Source organism: Passer domesticus, chromosome 3 (genome assembly GCF_036417665.1).
Source record: "Passer domesticus isolate bPasDom1 chromosome 3, bPasDom1.hap1, whole genome shotgun sequence".
In the NCBI taxonomy this organism is placed as follows: domain Eukaryota; kingdom Metazoa; phylum Chordata; class Aves; order Passeriformes; family Passeridae; genus Passer; species Passer domesticus.
This window is the reverse complement of record NC_087476.1, coordinates 4,900,337-4,906,404: the sequence shown is the minus strand read 5'-3', so window position 1 is coordinate 4,906,404 and position 6,068 is coordinate 4,900,337.

Below are 6,068 nucleotides of genomic sequence, written 5' to 3'. Positions count from 1 at the left end.
ATCCATGGTGAAACTGGGGGAGCCAAGGTAACTAATCCTGATGCTGGCTGCTGCCTTTGGCTACAGAAACTGGAATGTTTTGGCAATTCCAGTCAGAGAAGCCTGTGTGGATCACTGACCCTTTTGATAATTGATCACACTCTTATGCATTGGAATGATTTTACCCAAACGCCTGGGCTTCAACTGAGATCTTTGTCATTAGGGGAACAACTTTAGTATACATTTGTGTCAATCCTGCATATTTTTCTATGGAATATTTTCGGAGAATTTGCTCTTTTCCTCTTAAAACTCTGAATATGGGTCATAATTTTACAATCTCTGGATATGTGCCTATAAAAGAGGGAAATATGGTATTTGTATTTGATTTGGATTTCAAATGATCCCTTCTTTATGGATACACTGAAGATTCCCAGGGTCTATTGTCTGACTTTGAGACAACACATCCTTTAAAGACACAGTGACTTCACTTAAACTACCTGTTCAGAATGATCTCTGGCCCATGCTGACTCTTGACCATGCCTAGGAATTGTTTTGGAGACTACTAGCTGGATCAGGCCAAAATGTTTCATTAATAATTAAAAAGCACAGATGACCAAGTTCCAGTGTTTTAAATCAAACCCTGGTTTTGTTCAATATGTTGGAATAGGTGCCAAATAAAACCTAGACAGGCCAAACACATCAGTTTCAAGGGCATGAGAAAAATAAAAAAAATTAAAAAAAAAAGGAAAAAAACCAAGTACCTGTCTTTGTTCTCGTATATACAGAAAGTAAACACACAGGCTTCTCACACTCAGGATATTTTCTCAGTGACAGCCTCCTACCTTGAAGACCTGTAGGAATTAAGATGAAAAAGGTCATACATCACTATGTTGAAATTTCCTCACTACCTTGAGAAGACAAACACAGACAGTGCTCTGTGAATTCCTAATCCAGAGCTGAACACCATCCATAAGGAAACCTGGCAAAACAATTGCTACCAACAAAATTGCAGATGGGAGCCCATCACCTTATTCCCAGGCACTCCTTTTAGGTGGAAAGAAAGCGAAAAGTAATTGCAATCCATCTTGAGAACTAACACAGAAAATAATATGGGAACATATCTGTCCTTCAGTTTTCCTATACATAACAATAAACACATTTGGGTTGTTTGTGCAATAGCTGTGGTCCTTGATAATACTTTTAGAAAAAGGCATTCTGATGTAATATTGGTATTTTCCATAATTGTATCACAAATTATTGGTTCCAAAAATATTATTATTATTATTTACATACAGGCCTTGGCAAGGTAAAAATTCACTGTGAGAACATCTGTATGGCATAAAATTAATTATAAGCCCTCCAATCAAAGGATTTGTACTCAAGTGCATAGTAAGATTATTTTTCTCGCTCTGTAGAATGCTTTGCTCTTGTGTAGAGTCTCACTATGGTTTTATATCTTCAGACAAAAACTTCAGGTCCTTCCATGGCTCCAGTGTTGAGTGTAGGAGAAGGAAAGGGAGGTATGCAAAGGAGCTTTATCTGCTTGGGCTTTATCACTCATGCAAGGAGGGTGTCAGATGAATTTAGGTACCCCAGTGATGTACATCCTGTGTAACACAAGCTTCTAACCTTCCTCTGCTCTTAGTGGAAGGAGCTTAACACCTCCAGGATGTGAACCATCCCATCTTTTCCAGATACTTCTGTTGGAAGCGCCAAATCATCTACTGGAGGTGTTCAGCTTTCTCTATTGGCTCCCTCCACAGTTATATAGCTAATCCAATTTCCTCTAGTTTAGATCTAAAAATTGATTGCAGAGCACAAAGTGGCTTTTGAGCTGCCTTACAGGGTGTAAGACATCTGTCTGAGGCTTGCAGATGTAACACAAATTAATTGGACTTTTGTGGACAGGCAGCCGAAAATTAAGCAGGTAAAGTACCTTTTGTAGATTCAATGCAGCCAGAGGAGAGTAAAATTATGCCCATTCCTACAGTTACAGATAACAAATTTCACCCTTGATTTCTAAGGTCTGTGTTTTGTTAGCAGCTGCAGGAAGCTTGCACCAGCTTGAACCACCTCACTGTTTCAGTACCTACTTTACTAAACCCACACAACAAATAAATTGGACATATACAGAAGGTTGTCTCCAAATAACACTTCATCATTCTGCATGTTAATTCCTCCTCTGACAAGTGAGAATAATTGCTTCTCTCATCATTTTTGATTGTGAAGTCTTTGGGGTAGTGAAGATTTTTTTTTATTTTGAATGTCTCTGCACAGCAGACACCTGATTTCACCTGGGACCTTGCAGCACTGCTGAGCAACACGCATTTAAAATAAAAAATGTCATGGATTGCTTAAACTTTGCAAGACCCTGTGGATTCCATAATGTACTGAAACTTCCCAGCCCAAAATTTTCAAAGATGTTAAAAATAGGAGCGTCTGGAAGACAGGACTATTTTATTTATTTATTTATTCTATTTTCCCCATAGAGCTTCAGACACTGAGATTTTGAAGCCTCAATAAACATGAGGTTATCCTCCTTGCCATGCCACTGTGCTTGATATAGACTGCCAGGCAATCACTGCATTAGGAATAATAATAATAATAAAATAATCTTAAAGAAACAACCAGAGAAAGTCATGATACTCTGGAAGGAAAAGTATGATCCATCACCTGAGCCATGCCATTTCAGAAGCCTCATGCATTAAACATAATGGAAGGGAGTAGTACAGCTCCAGTTCAATATGTGACTTGTGAGCTATCACAGGGCTTCTGACTCAGTATTACTAAGAAATGTTCCCTGACTGTCACTGCAAAGGTATGCGAGGGAGAATCTCTAAGGACCAATTAATAGGAATGGAAGAAAATTCTGGTAGATTGGTTGCCAGTGGGAGGAAAGTGAGTGGAGAATGGTGAAGAATAATGTATGTTTGCAATTTACTTATTAGCCCCGCGAAATAAAAAAAAAGAGCAACACATGCCAAATGAAATAACAAAAGATCTTAGCAGCATTTGTAAATACCATTTTAATTATTTAAACTGAATGTGAATAGGAAGCTGCTGCTGCTTTTTTTTTTTTAAGGACACCGTTGTTAATCAACTCAACAACCCTATTTTATGTCACAAACCCACAGTGTTCTGCCACAGAGGAAACTCACTGTTTCAGTTTCTTAAAGCTTGTATCCTTTAATCACAGCTGAAATAATGGCATCTTAATTCTGGCAAGCTCGTGTAGAGGTTTTTTATTTTCCTGTTCCCTTTCTGTTAATTTGTTTGTTTTTTCTACTTGTGTATCCATTGCTTTTATCTAAGGATCTCCAACCACAATACAAAGGCTCATTAATTAAGCCTCACAGAACCCTGTGCAAAGCAGGGTTCTGAGGGTAAAATTCTCCCAGTACTGCACTGCTGTTGTTCAGTTTGAAGGCAACGTGATTAATTATTGCACAGTTTTGGTTGGTGCTGCATATTTTCTCTCCTGTTTCCATTGATGTGGTTGGTCTTGCACCTCTTAAAAGCTTATAACCAGGTTACTCTGATTCTTTGTCATGGAAAAAGAGGTTTTATCTTTGAGCTTCTCTATTTTCTGAAATTAATCTAGCCTAGTTCTCATTGAGGAAGGTAAATTTTTATTTAAAAAAATTCTTTCTTTTGAGAATGGCAACCCAAAGACAATTCTTCATCCAGCTACACCTGTGCAAACCATTTTGTTCCCATAAGAGCTCAGGTCCTGACACTGTCAAGTACATAAGCATGATATTAACTTTGATAATCTCATTTTTCAAGTCCAGAAGTATTCTAATTGTCATTTTATGTGGTGAATAGGACTGAAGATTAAGGACTTTGATTAATTGCTGCTAAAATGTGGCCAATATTTTAATAGAGTAATTAACCATGAGAATTTATATTGAATTTTGGCATGTAATTGTGGCCTATTTAGAAATGTTATATTGCCATTAGGGCTGGGTTCACTCAATTCCTGGTCACAATCACAGGCAAAGCAGAAAGTGAGACAGGTTTGGCATCTGCTCCCTTAGGAATCTGTTTGCTCTGCTTATGCCTGCAGCCTGCCATGACAGTGGGAAGGAAAAAGAACAGATCTGCTGCAGTTTTCACTGGTTATGCTGTGACCCAGGAGATTGTTCTGGGTTTTTGTAACATAAACTTCCTTTGAGTTAAGATAAAATAGATGAAACTGGGGACTTACTAAAGTAAGGGATGAAGATAGTTACAAATTTCCTTCAGTCTTCAGAGAACAACATCTTGTGCTACTTGGAATACCACGTAAAAAGTTATATAAAATCAGTCTTTTCTATTTAGCTGACCAAGAGTGTAGTGTGAGGTTATATGTGTATATATGTGTGTGCATTAGTTTTTTCCACTTGGGAACTGCAGTCAAGAAAAGGACTCATAAGGGAAAATAGGTGTCCCTCAGATGTTACCAAAATGTGAATTCTGCTCTTACTCTCAGAATTTTTTCTTCATACAGAAACTCTTACAACAAAAAAAAAGAACATGCTTAGTAGTGAACTGAACAAAGAATTAAACCTTTCAATTCTGACATAGGTAGTTGCTAAGCTTCAAAATATTCTAGAAATAGCGGGTTTTAATTTTATTTTTTTAAGAAAGTAGCAATCATAGGATTTGGTATCATTCAGCCTATGTATTTATATTCCTATTTATATTCCTGTAAACACATTACCTTGGATGTGTATTTTATGATCACAACTTCCGAAAAGGAAAAAAAATGTTTTTCACAGCCCCTGTTGGTGAAACTTGAAACAATCTGCATGATTCTTAAATAATAGTTCCAAGAAAGGGATAAAAAATGAGAAAGAGGTCTCATCTGCTAAGAGATGTATAAGCCTGGAAGCCACCATAGTATGACTGACACCTAAACACAATATTTTAGGTCTTTTCCACTTTCCACATCCTAAATTGCAAATTTTTTTCCAAGCAAGTTTTTTTTCTCTGATTTCAAGAGGTGAAGATTTTCAGTTTAATGGAATAAACAGAAAAAAAGACCAGAATTACCAAGTGATTGCAACACATGCTACAGAGGAAGTAAAAGCTATTTCAAGCAAAATTTTCCTAGTTTTACACTCCTGAGCCAGGTCTCCAAGGATAACAGGAAGAATGATGGACCTGCATCCTTACTGGTGATCTCCATGAGTTAATTCTTTATGAAATCAAAGGACCTAGGGTTTTAAAATTATATAGAAACACTAAGGATGGAAATGTCCATTCAAAAGATAAAATTGAACCCTGGTTTTCTAAATCCAGGTGCTTCCATTTAACCACAGCATCAGTTGTTTTATTGGTAGTGCAATTGTTCAGCTGTGTTAGTTCTGCCCACCCAGAGCAAGGGAAAAGAGAGCCTGAGCTGCTATAAAACTAAAAAGCCACCCCTGAGTGTTTTAATGGACTGAGTAATATTAGAAATGAGACAAACAATCAGTTCAGGCAACTCTTTCTAAAGGTCTTTAGATGCTTTATAAAAAACATATTTACCAACAAGGCAATTTCCCCACATCAATGAATCAAAGCCAAAATCTCAAGGAGAATTTCTCTTGAAATAGAATATTAAATCAGTCCATTGAAATGATGCCATAATCCATTTGTTTGGTAAACGAAAAGCAGTTGGCAGTCATCTGCAACAAGGAGGAACATGAAGCCCCAGCAAGCAGTGAAAAGAACAATTAGGAGCAGATGAAGTGGGGGAAAGTTTTATATTTGCAGCTTCCAAAATATAACATTTCCAATGCAGGATGAGATTCACCCTCTCTAAACAGAGCTGTTGGAAAGTTGGATGCTTTGTTTTGTCTAGGCAAGCACATGGGATGTTTCTAAAGTTATTGCTGAGGCAGGAATCTTCAGGGGCCAACTCATCCAAGCCTAAGCAGATGCTCAAACTCTATGAGAAGTAGAAAAGAGCCATTCATGGTGAAAAAAATGGTGCAAAGCTCAATGGTTGCATGGAACAAGCCAGGCAGAGGCATTTCCAGTTCCTTTAACTATTAAAAATACCTTCTAGTAAACTGCTGAAAAGAATTCAGCCAAGGAAACATAGCCAAGAGTGGCCCTGATGG